Source organism: Protopterus annectens, chromosome 15.part0 (genome assembly GCF_019279795.1).
Source record: "Protopterus annectens isolate FY-2018-M chromosome 15.part0, PAN1.0, whole genome shotgun sequence".
Classification (NCBI taxonomy): Eukaryota; Metazoa; Chordata; order Ceratodontiformes; family Protopteridae; genus Protopterus; species Protopterus annectens.
Window position 1 is genome coordinate 114,440,073 of NC_056749.1, and position 15,859 is coordinate 114,455,931.

Genomic DNA, 15,859 nt, shown 5'->3' on the forward strand with positions numbered 1-15,859 from the left:
TCAGAAACAAAGGATCATTGGTAATATTTTCATTGTGTGTCTATATCTTTGAAAACTTTATTCATCGGGATATTATTATGCTTGATAATCACCTTCAGGAGATCACTATCAGCCCTTTCAAATACATTTAGAAGATCACGTGCTACTCTTTACCTTCCTGTACCCCATTTCCTCTGTTGTCTGTATGCAGGATTGTTGTAGCATTCATATAATGGGGGAATCCTGTTCTGTTCCTCTTCACTCATATTATCTGCCAATGCATTTCATTTTTTACTGATGGGTAATATTAACTGGTTAACAGATTCATGCAGCATATAATTTCATTAAATATTCTGATGGCTTAGCTTTTCCTTTTTCAGAGCAATCGGACCATAGTACTAATCCATTCCTTTTTATTAAATTCATTTTAACATTGTTCTGAGTTTCCCATTGCACATACGTATAGGAGATTTAAGGAAAGCACAAAAACGTCCTTTTTGATATCAGTGGAGCTTTAAAAACATATTTTTTAACTGTTTTGAGAATTATTTTCATATATGCTGAGTCTAAAGATTGAAATGAATTTCCTTCTAAGGTCAATTTTATTAACCAGATCAAAGGATTGTTACATGTTTTTAATGTATCATATTTGATAAACCTACAAGACTTGATATAATCTGTTGCGGAATGGTTTTCAATTGATTAGTGTAAGTTGAGTCTATCCAGAGTATAATACAGTTAAAATTTGCAGCAATAGAATAAGATTCTACAGCCTGGAAGCTAGTACCACCATCCTCCCATAGTCTCATATGATTTCTGTAAGCAATTTTCAGTTTTTTAGGATACCATTGGACTGAAGTTAACATTTTTTCCATTTTCTTTAACCTAGCCTCAAAAGTAAAAAAAAAAAGTTAATTCCATTTTTAATAAAGAAGTAACACTTCAATTATTTTTTTCAATTTTATTTACATCATCATAGATTTTTATTCCTAGATATTTTAGTTCTTTTCCTTCCCAGTTATATTGATATCTTTAAACTTATTATGTAGTAATTGATTTAACACTAAAGTTTCAGTTTTATTATTATTAAATTTTCAGCAGCGATATTTCTAGAAACTTTTCAATTTTATCTATTTCTTTGATTGAATAATTTAGCATATCATCTGCCAAAAACTGTGTTTTATATTGACAATCCTTGGTAATTAAGAATCCATAATTTTTTCATTGCTTCTTATACTACTAGCTAATGGATCAATGACTAATGCAAATAGAGAGGACAAGGGACACCCTTGCTTTGTGTCTGTTTAAAACGAATCCTTGAGAAGTGTAGTATCCAGTTTTAATGTCATTGTTACGGATGGCTTCCCTGTAGACCCTCAAACTAGTTGGTAGAGTGGCAACTGCAGAAGAGGGACAAGTCATATGGTAGGCTTTAAGGTTGCAGGCAGAGTTGATGGTGGTGGGCCTTTGACTGTCAGTTGGAATGGTCGGTGGCAGTAGGCTGCAGGTAAGGCTGATAGCCTGTGGACAGCCAGGATAAATCACCTCCATACCTTGCTGGATTATTGGTCACACTGCTCAACTCTGTCAGTGACAACAGTGCCAGTGACTTGGAATATGGACTTAGTTGGAGGATTGAATCCTACAGAAAGTAAAATACATTTCTGTTTGAGGAATCCATGGTACCACACTCACTTTCCTTATTTTGAAGATTATCTGTGCCAGCTTTTGTGGAACTATGCCTGGTCTTAGATAAGTAGGCATTGTAGATGTAGGCATGTCCTTTCCTTGTCTCACAGATTCATAGCAACCTTGAAACCTCTTTTTTGCTAATTCCATTGTAGAAGAATTATTGTATTTTGAGTTATACCAGGCACCGAAAACAGGCTTCCTGGGACAAGAAACCGAATATTTTTCATAGTAAACGGTAATTTATCCCGTTCCCCAAAATAATGAAGCCTGTTTTGTGACATAGGTTTCAGATTCAGTATCTGAGACTTACACTTATTCTCCACAAAAGGAGGTGCAGGGATAACTTGGGGCATCCTATTGTGGCAAATGCTGATTAGAGTATGGGGGGGGGCTTACATTGGTTTTCAGTTTGCAGCCTTCTGGGCTTCTCTTAAAAGTGGTAACAGGATCTTTTTCTGTAAAATGGAGTGTCTCTCTTTCCTTCCATCATGCACAGGGGTGCAACACTTTGCTCCCTTTGATTTACTACAAAACAGCCTAGTACCGACTCTCACTATAGTGTTACCTGAATTTTGTACTGTCTCACTCTCACAGAGCCCCCTTTAAATATTCAGAGTTACTGCCTTGATCATTTGCGTCCTACTGATTCACTTACAATGCAGATGTAAACCCATATATATGAATTATCTTTTAATTTGAGATACTGGTATGTTTCCTTATGTCTTCCTTTCTGATGTCTTATAGATGTTATTGTCTTCATTGTATTAATTGCATCTTTTCTATCCAGATCTTAACCTTGTTGATCTAACTTATTAACCAAATGGTTTAATAAAATAAAAAGTGCTATTTTATAGTACCTTACACATAAGCTAACTAATCTTCATAGCATTTAATGGTGCCTGTTATATTTCCAGGCATCCTTATGGTTTATGGAAATTTCCAGAATTTTTCTATATCTTTGTATCACTGTCCATTTATTGTTATGCCTTTGGACTGGCTGTTTTTCCTGGAGTACTTACAGTATGCATAGCTGTAGTAGAGCATTTCACCACCAGTAATAATGCAGAGTCTCCTTAACTCAATGACTGACTGATCATACTGGGATCCAACGAAGGAGCTCCAGCCATACTTTTCAGATGTTTGCTCCTTCAGATCTTGGGTTGGTGAATACATACAGAGAAGATTCATTTGATCCCAGCCTAAAATTTGTTGCATTGGGTACAGATTTCAGGACTGCATGTGACAGATTTTTCCTTCTGCACGAGAACGTTGGATATTTTTAGATGTTGGGGTATTCTGACAGTACAGCTTCTGAGGTTCTTGTTATTTATAGAAGGGACAGCTGAGTTTACAAGACTTTGTACAGTGTGTAACTAGCTTTACTTTTTATCTTTCTGGATACAAAGTAATAATTTCCCTAGTCAAGCTATTACTGTTTGGAGCTTTTGTTGCTTATAATAACACAATGGGTGCAGTTCATTAAACAGCCTTATTTTTGGGGGTGGGGGCAGAATCCAGTTTCAGACTTTTGAAAGTGCAGAACATGATTTCACTTTTTGTATATATCTTTATGGCAGGAGATGTTGTTGCCATGAATGATTATGATGCTGTTGACCTTTGGCCAGACACAAAAATTCCCTGACGTTTAAGAGCTAAAATTGAATGCATTCTACATTCACACCTAGCAGCCTTCATGCTTGTTTGTCATGTTATTGGAATCATCAAAGCTGTCTTATTTTCCTTTTTTCAGACACAATAGTTTCATTCTCAGTCATTCTAGGAATACTTCCCCTAGAAATGCTTTTACGTGTTTTTGGCAGAGGGTTGTACACTAGTGAATAGCTGAAGAAATATATTTTTTTAGTTGATGCTGTGGTTTTGGGCTAACATTGAAACAGCAGCTGTCTTCTTCCAGGTCGGGTTACTCCTTTCAATTTTGAGTTGCCCTGTACCCTATACTAAAGGTTGTCTACTCCCTGCCTTAGGTTTCAAATCTTTAAGACCTTCACCCATTAACTTGGTACTTGTATATCGTTAAATAGATGGAGTCGTTATTTAGCATAGCATGCATTCATCTTACGTAATCAGTACGATCTAAAACAACAATACCACCACCTTTGTCTGCAGGTCTTATTTCCGGTAAATCAGATTCTCGTAGAGCTTTATGATCCTAATTCTCATTTATTTATTTATTTTATTTTACATTTGTTGACCGGGCTAGTCCAATGTATGTATGCCCATTTTCAGTGGAGGCCCGGGGAGAAAAGGTCCACTTACATCAAAATGTTTATAAACACAGTGGTATATACAAAGGCATTGGTACATTACAAAGCGTAGGCATACATTACATTTCATAGGATTTAGCATTTGAATATGAAAAAATCCAAGTGCAAACAGTTTTGGATATTCCTGATAAAATATGTCAAATACACTATTAATTATAAAGTCACACACACAAATGTCACACAAAAATGCTAGTGTCTAACAGCAATGGATAGTCATACAAAGTATGTACAAGGACACTCTTATTCTGTAAAGTCTCACCAGAAGTCCTAGTGTAAGATGGCAATGGATAGTCATACAAAGTATGTACAGGGACACTCTTATTCTGTAAAGTCTCACCAGAAGTCCTAGTGTAAGATGGCAATGGATAGTCATACAAAGTATGTACAGGGACACTCTTATTCTGTAAAGTCTTACCAGAAGTCCTAGTGTAAGATGGCAATGGATAGTCATACAAAGTATGTACAGGGACACTCTTATTCTGTAAAGTCTCACCAGAAGTCCTAGTGTAAGATGGCAATGGATAATCGTCAAAATATGTACAGGACATTAGTCCGCTGTATAATCACATTAACGTTATTATCATTAGAGATCATTCAAAATATGTACAGGACATTAGTCCGCTGTATAGTCACATTAACGTTATTATCATTAGAGATCATTCAAAATATGTACAGGACATTAGTCCGCTGTATAGTCACATTAACTTTATTATCATTAGAGAAGAGACAAGATTATACTCATGAGAAGATAGGTGTTGAGGGAAGGGTTTGGTAGTTAGTCTGGGTTGACACAGGGGCATAACCAGTGTGATTTAAGGTAGGGTTTTAGTTTGCTTTTAAATAGGTTAACTGAGGCTAGGGAGGTTAGGTGATTAGGGAGGCTGTTCCAGGTTTTACCCACTGTATTAGGGAACAATGTGTCACCAGCTGAATTATTGGATTTAGCCATTTGTACTAGTAATTTGTTAGATGAGCGTGGGGTTTTGAGATTATTATAGGGGGTGATTAGGGTATTGAGTATTGGTGTATTTGTAGCTTGATACAGGATCTTATGGACTATTGTTAGTTGGTTGAAAAGTATTAGATTTGGCAATTCTAACCAGCCTAGTTGATTCAGATTGATACAATGATGGGTCCTATAGGAGGACCCAGCTGCAAATCTGGCAATATTGTTGTAGGAGGTAGACAGTTTATTCAAGTTGCTTTTATATAATTTAGTATAGATAGGTGAGGCATATAGTAGGGTGGAGATAAGGTGGGTACGGGCTATAGCTGTCTTGGCTAGTGGAGTCAGAAAGGATTTGATTCTGTAGAGGGAACCTAACTTTTTGTTCACTGTTTTTATAGTGTTGTTAATGTGAGGCTCAATGGTGAGGTTATTATCAATAAGTACCCCAAGTAGTTTTGTAGTAGGATCAGGAGACATTATTGTTCCATTGCTAGAAGTAACAGTAAAGTTAAGTGGGGAGGCTCTATGGGTAGGGGTGAATAGTAGCATTTTTGTTTTTTTAGGGTTCAGGATAAGACTTTGGTGTAGAAGCCAATTTTCAACTATGCCAATGGTGTTTTGTGTTAGAGACTGAAGTTCTGATGAAGTGGCTGAGCATATAAGTGTGGGGTTGTCTGCATACTGGATACAGGTAGCTTGAGGAATTACAGAATGGAGGTAATTTGTGAAGATGGAGAAGAGGAGAGGACCCAATATAGAGCCTTGAGGGGCACCTATGGCAACTGGGAGGCAGGAAGATAAGGTATTTGCCCATAGTACAGCCTGTTGCCTGTTATTTAAGTAGGATTGGAACCACTGTATGGCAAGAGCATCCAATGACAGGTTTTTAAGTGTGTTTATGAGGAGGTGGTGGTTAACCATGTCAAAGGCTTTTGACAAGTCAATAAAGAGGGCTGAGGATAGTGTGTCATTATTACAATTTCTATTAATGCAGTCAGTAAAGGATAAGAGAGCAGAGGTGGTGCTATGAAATGGTCTGAAGCCATGTTGGCAGGTGGCTAATAAATTATTTTCAAGTAGGTGGCTTAAAAGTTGTTTATGAATGCATTTCTACATTACTTTTGCCTAAGGGGATAATATGGCTGTGGGCCTGTATTTGGAAAACTCTTTGGAATTACCACCTTTATGCAGGGGGATAGTGTGAGAAATGTTCCAGATTGATGGGATGGTTCCTTCCAAAATAGTTCTATTAATGAGGATGGATATGGGGTAGGCTATGTTTTTTGCTGCTTTTTGCAGGTATTCTACAGGTAGTAGGTCTGCAGAAAGAGTGGTGCGTTTAAGTTTCTGAATGAGGTTATAGACAAGGGATGTGGGAACTGGTTGAAAATGAAATAGAGAGGGCTATAGGAGATGGCAGGCGTAGAGGATGTGGATTTAGGAGATAGTTGGTTGGCTAGGGATTGAACGGTTTCTGTGAAAGTTTGAGTTGGCTATTTGAATGGGATTGTTGTGATCAGAGCCTAAGGGAGCAGGAGTGCCTGAGCGGCCTGGGTGTAGGAGGTTATTAATGCCTAACCAGAATTTTTGAGGATTATTTTGGTGGGTTTGTTGAAGCTGGCAGTAGTAGTTTCTTTTGTCAGACAATATGGCTTTTTTTGCTTCATTTCTTAGCTGTCTGAACAATAATTGTTCTGAAGAGCTTTTTGTTGACCGCCAGCTGGCCCATAGTTTATTTCTTAAGAGGATTTTGTGTTTGGTAGTCTTGGTGAGCCAAGGGGCTGGTTTAGTTCTGGTTCTAATTTTGCGTGTTGGGGCATGACAATCAAGAATTGCTAAGAATTTTGAATTAAAGTATTTGACTGCATCATCTAGTGGGAGGTGTTTGAGGGGTGACCAGTCACAGGCACTAAGTTCTGTTTGAAAGCTATCAGGATTAAAGTTTTTGTTATCCCTTAATTGTCCTATAAGTGGTTGAGTTGGGAGTTTGTCTTGTATCTGATTAAATAGGTGAGTGCGTGGTCGCTTATATCTTCAGGGAGGGTACCTGTTTTATAAGTTTGTTGGTGACTATTAGTGAGAATCCAGTCTAGGGTGCTTTCTTTGTTATTAAGTTTATTGGTTCTGGTAGGTGATGTGATGGTTTGAGTAAAACCATATAGGTTAATATGAGTAGAAGGCTGCTCAGATGAACAGGAATTCCAGTTTATATTAAAGTCACCCAATTTTCTGGTTTCTTGTGGGTAGTTGGTTGAGAGCCAACTGAGGATAGCTTCTAATGTGTTAGTATTATTGCCTGGGGGAAGGTAGATGCAGATGATATATATGGATTTGCATTTATTGAGTTGAATCTTGGATATAGGAATCTCTTCATTACTAGATAGTGGAGGTTTGTGGTCTAGTAAGGTAACTTGTAATCCATTTTTATATAATATAGCTATTCCTCCACCCTTCTTAACATACGGTCAAGTCTCAGGATATCATAGCCAGGGGGAGTAACTACACTGTCTTGTATTGATGGCTTGAGCCATGTTTCAGTGAGACAGAGGAAGTCAAAAGAATGTACATCTATAAGGGCATGCAGGTGAGCAACTTTATTATTTATGCTGTGAATATTAAGATGAGCTATCAGAAGAGAGTTGGGGGGGCCTAGTAGTCAGGTATGTTTTAGTAGGAGTTGTATCAGGCTTTGTAGTTGAGCTAGAGGTTGGTCCAGGGTTTGGGTGTATGTCACCATTTATAAGGGAGTGAGCTATCAGAAGGGAGTTGGGGGGGCCTAGTAGTCAGGTATGTTTTAGTAGGAGTTGTATCAGGCTTTGTAGTTGAGCTAGAGGTTGGTCCAGGGTTTGGGTGTATGTCACCATTTATAAGGGAGTGGTCCAGTATTCTCAGGGTGAGTTGTAAAATTTTACAAATTAGGTTCTGGGATCTCCTGGCTTTAGGGCTATAATAACTAATGTGAGGAAGTCTATGAAACTTGGCTGATGAATACTTTGGTGGACAAGAGGTGTTACGGTGACTATGGGGAAGGAGAAGTGTTGGTATAGAGGTTTCCTTATAGAGGTTGTGAGATCTGAGATATTTGTGGTGTTCATAGAAAGTAAGTAGATAAGGTATAGTTAGAAAAGTTAGTAGTGAGAATAAAAGTAAAGGTTTGTGGTATATTAAGGCAGTTAAAGGATGCACTTGTAGATTAAATTCAGTTGAGGTTGATATACAGGGGTAACTACAGATAGAATAGTAAGGTGGTGACTGGCAGGAAGAGAGTATTAGCTCTTGAAGAGAAAGGAGTTTGTGATTGGTGGTGGTGTAAAGGGGTGTGGTAAGGGGTGTATAAATGTAGGAATGCTGGGGTGGGTGGGCTTTGGGGGTAGGGTTGGGGAGTGGAGTGAGCCCGCAGGGTGAACGGAGTGGGTAGAGCCACAGAAGGAGTGAACCCTAGGAGAACAATAAGTAGAGCTGATTGCTAAGGTAAGATTAGGTGGGGAGAGGTAGGTGATAAAAACCTAGGTAGTAGGAAGAGTATGCAGAGTGGCTAGGCACTGAGGAGTATAAAATAATAGAAAAGTATAGTGAGACTACAACTAAACAAGTAGGGAAGAATATAAGTTATTAACAGAGGTTAAAAGAGGGGAAGGGAGGCTAAGTTTGGGAACCAGTTGGTTTTAGCTGCTGGCTGTCCTGGCTAGTGAGAGTAAATTTACAAACCTACAGTATTTCACACTATTATGTCTACAGACAGTGGTTTTAAAGCACATACTTTCTCTTATTTGATATATTCCCTTGAGGGACTGTTGCACAGGGAAAGGATGGGTTCTGTTCCTTAGTATGGGGAGACTGCAGTATTATGTGGAAGAGGTTGCTATTCAGTAGGCAGGGCAAATCCTCATTAATACTTAACAATCAGGTTGGGCAGAGATCCGATTTACCTCAGAGCCAGCAACGCACAGCAGCCTAGAGCTAGGGCGAAGAATAAAGATCATCCTATGTCAGGTTGTAATATGAACACTTAAAACCATAAGACAGAATCTGCGGTAACTCATTCTCACAAAAAGTTACAAAAGTGTTCAATGTGAGGTACAAAGGAACTAGGTTTGTTAAACCCTGACATACAATTCCTGTCCTGTTCAGGATAAAACAGTTTTAATGAAGCATTCGTGGCAAAAATTTTCAAGTCTAAAGTAGTGTCAATAAGATCTGGTTTCATGGATGGAATAAACGACAAACCTTTATTCAGGACATTCACTTGTTCAGAGGTTAAGTCACAAGATGGCAAATTAAAAACGAAGTTACTATGTTCCGTCTCTTGAAGTCTACCTGACTCTGCATTTGGCTCTGATAAGGTCTCTTCAATGAACGGCTTCTGGATGTGCCTCTTTTCTGTCTCTCTCTCTCTGATAGGCAGGGGATTCCTTAGAAAAATTTCCCTGACCAGTTAGGACTAAAAGTAGAGATGCAGCACATCATCATGGATCTCATTAACAGAGGCATTGGAAACCTCCAATCACTGGACCCTACCCGGTTCGGCTTTTTTAAGGGCAGATCATGCCTCCTAAACCTGGTGGTCTTCTTTGAGACAGTTACCAAGGCTATAGATGAGGGAAAGGTGGTCCACACAGCCTACCTAGACCTCACAAAGGCCTTCGACACCATTCCCCACTCAGGTATTATAGACAAGCTAACCAGCCTGAACATAAACTCCTACATCATGAGGTGGGTTGCCAACTGGTTCACGGACAGAACCCACATGATAAGAGTTGCAGGAGCTAAGTCTAACTCTAAACCGGTTACAAGTGGCGTTCCCCAGGGCTCAGTCCTAGGACCCCTCCTGTTCGGCATATACTTCTCAGAGGTATAGGAAAGTGCAGGAGGACTATGGCTGGCCAAGTTCGCAGATGACTGCAAACTAGGGGCTATAATTGACTGTCTGGCTGACACAGACATCCTCCAAAAGGGTCTCACTGAGACAGATACCTGGTGTCAAAACCATGGGCTGAAGCTAAATGCCAAAAAGTGCATAGTCATCCCCTTTGGATAAAACAAAGTACCCACAAACTACCACATAGGTGGTAGCCCCCTAAATACGGAAGACGTAATAAGGGATCTGGGGACCCAAGTAGATAGTAACCTCTCCTTTGATAATCACATTGCCATAGTGGTTAGAAAATCCTTCTATGTGGCCCACCTAATCACAAAACTGTTTGCATCCAGATCGAAAGAGGTCATTGGGTCACTCTACGCATCACTCATCAGACCCATCATAGAGTACAAAGCCCCATTTGGGATGTACCTTACAAGACACCTGCAACAACTGGAAAGACCACAGAAGTACCTAACCAAGAGGATCACTGGCCTCAAGCAGATGCCCTATGCAGCTCGACTGAAGAAACTCCAGCTGTACTTGGTTTCATACTGCCTACTCAGAGGTGATCTCTACCGGACTTGCAAGGCCATGTCCAACCCAGAATTGATGGACATGCTCCACCTAACGAAAACCATATCCCCTCGAGCCACACGCTCCAGGGATCTAAACCTCACCACAACAATAAATAGGATGCACTGGAGGGATAGATTCCTGTCCCAGAAATTTCCCATGCTCTGGAACTAGATTCCAATCTACATTAGGCAGAGCTCCTCACTAACCCTCTTCAAGAGAAACCTTGATGAGTGGATGGGAAACAGAAGGTTTACCCCAGGGTTCACTTCAATGACTGTGCTGGACAGAGGCACAGGGAACTAATCTAAGGGGTCGGCGAAAGCCAACCCATTCCGGCTGGGCTTGTGGATGCCTTCGGGCAGATGGCCTAGTGCCTGCCTATGAACCTACGAACATGCTGTAGAAGTACTGGCAGTAGTTCCTAACACATCATTAGATTCAGCTTGACTATTGTTATCCACAGAAGCAGCATTTATCTGCAAGTCTCTCATTTCGGTCTCACAGCCTGTGGCTTCAGTGAAGCTGTATTCATTGAAGGCAACAATGCTGCAGAAGGAGTAATATTGTGTGTTAAATGTATCTTATCAGAAGTAGTGGTTCCTGTAATAAATGCATCAGTTTCCCCTCTGGCTGGGAGTTTTGGGAGCTTCAGTACACAGGGGACTGATGGGGGAAAAATACTGTGCAAAATGTTAGAATGCTGCAATCTGCATCAGATGCCAGATCCCCGTTCTGTACTGATTAATAAGATGCCTGCTACAGAAGGGTCCACGAGGAGCACAGCAGTGGGAAATTGTTTTAGGCTGGCATGCATCATGGAGAGCAGTTGTTGGAGATGAATGCTTAGAAGTACTAGACCACAGAAAAAACTTTGTACCATAAATGACTGGTTTGACATGCAAGTGCAGGTTTACACAAGAGATGACTGTAAGGAATCATTGCCCAGGAAAGACTTGTGGTATTTATGAGGTGTGGTGATATTTATGTAAAGGTACATTCTTTCAAGCTGCATAACCTGACTTCTGAAGTGGGGGGACCAACACATCAGTAAAACTGAAAATGATGAAGAGACTGACAGAAGATCATAGCAGTGAACACAGGGAAGGGAAACAAACATGATATGCTGATTTCCAAAGTGAGTAAGGAAGAATTTGGTACTAGTGGAGTGAAACAACCACAGGTTGTGCAGTGTGAGGCTTAAAAAGTGAAACCTTAGGATATGTGAACAAAGGAAAAAAAGAGTGCAACATACAGATGAAGTCTGACAAGTGGATTGGTAAGTCTACAAGAAGATGCAGGAATTGACTTAACTTGAACGTTTTACATCCAGTTGTTGCAGGCTCATGAGGGTTTGTTGACATTTCATGTGTAGAAGCTCTTCACATTAATGTAAGTACTTGATCAGATACAATTCTGTGACTCACAAATGGAATGGCATGTACTCCTGTCTATGGACATAATGCTCAGCAAAACAGCATGAGCTGTAGAGTTAGAAAGGTGTACCTGTTTTTGTTCCCCCACTTGATCTGCTTGATGGCTACATTGCCTTCATCCAGCTGACCCATTTGAAAGGTTGAGTGGTAAGCACCAGGCACACCTTCACTAAAAAAGATTCCTACAGTTCATTTTATTCATGCATTGGATGGCTAATTAGCCCATTTGTTCCACCCAATAGTGAGAGTCAGTGGTGAGCAGCAGCAAGACTGCATATCAATCTTGTGGGAGAGCCTACCATCTCCCTTGAAGCATCTCCCTTCCTTTATGAAGCTGTCTGAGCTATGCTTCTATGATGGTAGAAGTAGGGAGGTGCCCCTGCATGCTTTCTTTGCTTTCATGCATGGAGTCTGTCAGCACATACTTTCAGACTTGTGCTCCACAGGTGCAATACCTAGAGCACCCATTAGGTGCCACCTAAGTGTTGAGCTATAGCTGCCTCCCTTTCCACAGGCTGGACAAGCCTGTGGCAGCCTGTCACTCTCAGTCTCCTGTCAGCTACTACAGGTATCTGAGCTGCTAATTGAACTCTGTTAAGCTGTGTCATGACTTGTTCCCTCTATGCCAAGGAGCTGACTGTGAGATAATGGAGTTTTTGAAGTTGATAATTTTGGCCAGCAGTATATTTCCATTAGGAGTTTGTGTTTCCTCAAACAACTCCAAATGCAGTAGCACCCAAACTCATATTTTGGTTAGAAGATTTGAAGTACTCTGCAAGAAAATTTCCAAAAGATCCATGAGCATTTGCATACAAATCTTTTTATCTTTTTTTTAGTCACAATTTGTGAAAAGCAGCAGAAAGCAATTCTGTGGACGTTGTCTTCAAAGGTGTCTGGGAAAACTGGAAACTGTAGACTATACTAGAGTAAAAAACATCTTTTGTTAGGTCAGGAGGGAGAATTGCACAAGTTGGCCCTTCTGTGTTCTTCTGGCTAAAGGGGAATGATGTCATCACTAGGGCGTTTTCCATATGGATGACTCTAAGGTGTCTTGCAAATTGTTCCCACTTTAGTTATTCCCATTTAGAAAGTTTCACACGGAAATGGAAACCTACCTGATGTTGGTGATCGAGGTGACATTTGATTGCTTTAATGGGGAAAATGGGGAATATTTTCACCCCTTCCCTGAAGAGTGATGAACAGTACTGTCATAGGAGAAGCTGTCTGTCATATAGCCCCAAGTCCTTCCCCCCTACATTCTAGTCTGAACTCACAGCTGGGGACCCAAGGTATGACACCTTTCAGAAAGTCTGTCACCGTTAACTGTTCTTTGGTTTAGGCAATTAATTCTCATAACCCTGTCATAGATAAAAAGGGTGGTTGCCTAGAAATCAGCGGAATAAAGAACTTCTTGAAACCAGAAAATTCATAACATCCTGTGTTCAATTTTAAAAATAAATTAAAATGGGTAGCAATTTAGTTAAACAGGGGCCTCTACACTTGGATTTCTAAAGGCACTTTTTTTCCTTTACAGAAAGAAGAGAAGATTGTTTGCATTTAACTTCCTTTATTTGAGACTTCTATTGGCATCTGTTTTGTTGTAGACTTTTTTGTGCAGCATCAACATTGTTCTTGCTTTGACAGTTTTCAAGTTTCTTCCAGTGTGCATGTGTGTTTTTGCAGCAGTTTGCACTCTTAACTGTGCACCCTTATCTGCTGTTTGTCTGCTCATATTTAATGTTCTAAAGTAGTGGTGCACAACCTTTTTGTGGAGTGGGCCACTACATGAATTCTTAATGCATCTGCGGGCCACCTCAAAACATAGTCAATCGTTACGAGTTAACAATAGGTACAGGTGACTGCCATTTTTACTTAAGACAGCAGTCATGAAATTGCCTGTTTTTTACATCAACTTTGTTTTAACTTTATTCTGGCTTGCAGCCATGACTTATTACAAACTCTTGCAGAAAGTTACTACTGTTAACAGACTGCAAGTTATAAACAACAAAAAATAGTTTACTTCCACAGCTGAAATTAGAGGTGTGCACAACTGCAGTCAATTAGGTAAGTAAGCGCATGCTGGAAAATTTGCGTGACTGGAGTAAGGCATAGTATTTTTTCACTTTTTTAAAAAAATTTTGGTTACTCTCTTGGGGCCAGTTGGTGTTGCATTGAGGGCCAGATTTCGCCCCTGGGTGGGATGTTGTGCACCACTGTTCTAAAGAATAAATTCCATGGGTTTTAAATGTCATTTTTCATCAAGAATGCTTTATGCTCTGGGATGGTGTTTCACTAAAATTATGTTCAGTTTATTGTCAGTCAGTATTTTTGTGAGTTCTATTATGAAACCTCAGAATGTGCTCACTCAAACATCACTTGTGAAGTCTTGACAGACTAGAAACTCGCTTGTGCTAGTCACCTCATGCTACAGATTGATTGATTAATTTATTTATTGTTACATGGGGCAAGCTTCCCTTTCCTTCCAGAGCCGGGTAATGGTCGGATCAGCATCCCCCCATACACGCCCCCGCAGCAATTTCAGTGTCCCATTACTTGGCTATTTCTCCCCAGTTACCATAAACTTTGTTCAAACCTCTTAATGTGCATACTTTTTTCTGCTTTACTTCATAGCACATACACTGATAGACATTTGCTAAACAAAGCATTCTAGTCACACAATGAAAACAGACTTCGCATTAAAACTTCTCTGCCCTTAAAGCTCACATTCATTGAAACAACATTGAAATCCACCTTCAAAGAAAATGCGTCTGGCCAGTGGCGGATAAAGTTTACCTTTGGGCTGTTTTCAAATCATAAGCCCGTTGCACACATTTTTAGGACCATGCATGCATGCATGTGTTGATTCACCTTCCTGATTGCATTAAATTATATTCCTTTTGTAATACACATGCACTTGTTGGAGCGTGTTTTAAATTTGTAGTTTTGAACATTTTTCCAGTAAGCACTAAAACAAAATGTATGAACCAATAATGACAAACTGCCCAGTTCAGAACATTTCATCATAAAAGTTTATTCAAACTTCTGTCATTACAGTCCATCAGTATCAGTCAGCGTGCACAATCTCCACAGAAATAAGTCATCTGAAGAATTCCACATTAAAGAGATGTGTAACTAATAAAGAGGTTACTGCTAGCAAACAATTTTATGATTCTGTGTTTCATCTAGATTAAATTCAGTGCCTGCTGCCCTTGAAGAACATATTGTGTGTGTTACATTAAAAGAAATGGAAAGCTAGTAATATTGCAGTAGGGAATGGATGGTAAACTGACCACAGGTTCATAGTTACTAGGTATCTCCGCCAAAGGAGGATATACTCAAGACAGCAGCACTCCACCCCCTTTAAAATACAACACAGAATCAGCGATCCCATCTACATTCTGTGGGAGTAGAACCCACAGGCTTCTACATCAAAAGCAAGTATATTCTACCTGTTGTGCTACTAACAATGCTTTTAAATTCTTTAGCACAATAGTGATACCATTTGCTAAACAACAGTTGCACATTGTAAACAGACTTAGTATATAAGCAGCAGTAAACTTCTCTTCCCTGAAGCTCTTAAGTGCACTTGACAACTCCATTCCTTGTAAAATGCAGTTGACACTCAACCATACCTCTTAGCCTTTTAGCACAAGAAATCCAGACATAGCCAGAATTAATGGGTATACAAAGGCCCAAAACTAGGGACAAATTTTAAATATTGCTTGTACAATCTTAGAATGTTGCTAGAATAAAATGGTTTGTGTTACCATGTAGTTTCTGAAGGATATAAAGATTGAAACTTAAATGGCTGTCATTATTTATTTAATTCAGTTCTCACTGATTTGCCAAAAAAATCACAAGTTTTATGATGAACAGACCTGAAATATGAGGGAAAAATCTGGACAGTTTTGAGCTATGCACTCAACTCCTTGAAACTCAATTTTCAGCTTATGTGTTGGGGTAGAAGATTGAGGCTCATTTTTTCCAGTAACTGAGGTACAGGGTTTGAGCCTGAGAAAATTAAGTAATCACCAGTTATTCCTAAATGGGGCATTTTACACACACACACACACACACACACACA

General features: G+C 39.6%; 1 protein-coding gene across 4 annotated transcripts in view; it reads left to right on the forward strand.

Moving 5' to 3' along the window:
- Nucleotides 1–15,859, forward strand: part of CLCN5 (chloride voltage-gated channel 5) — a 1,034,303-nt gene that overhangs the window by 675,445 nt on the left and 342,999 nt on the right. The gene's annotated exons all lie outside the window — the stretch shown is intronic.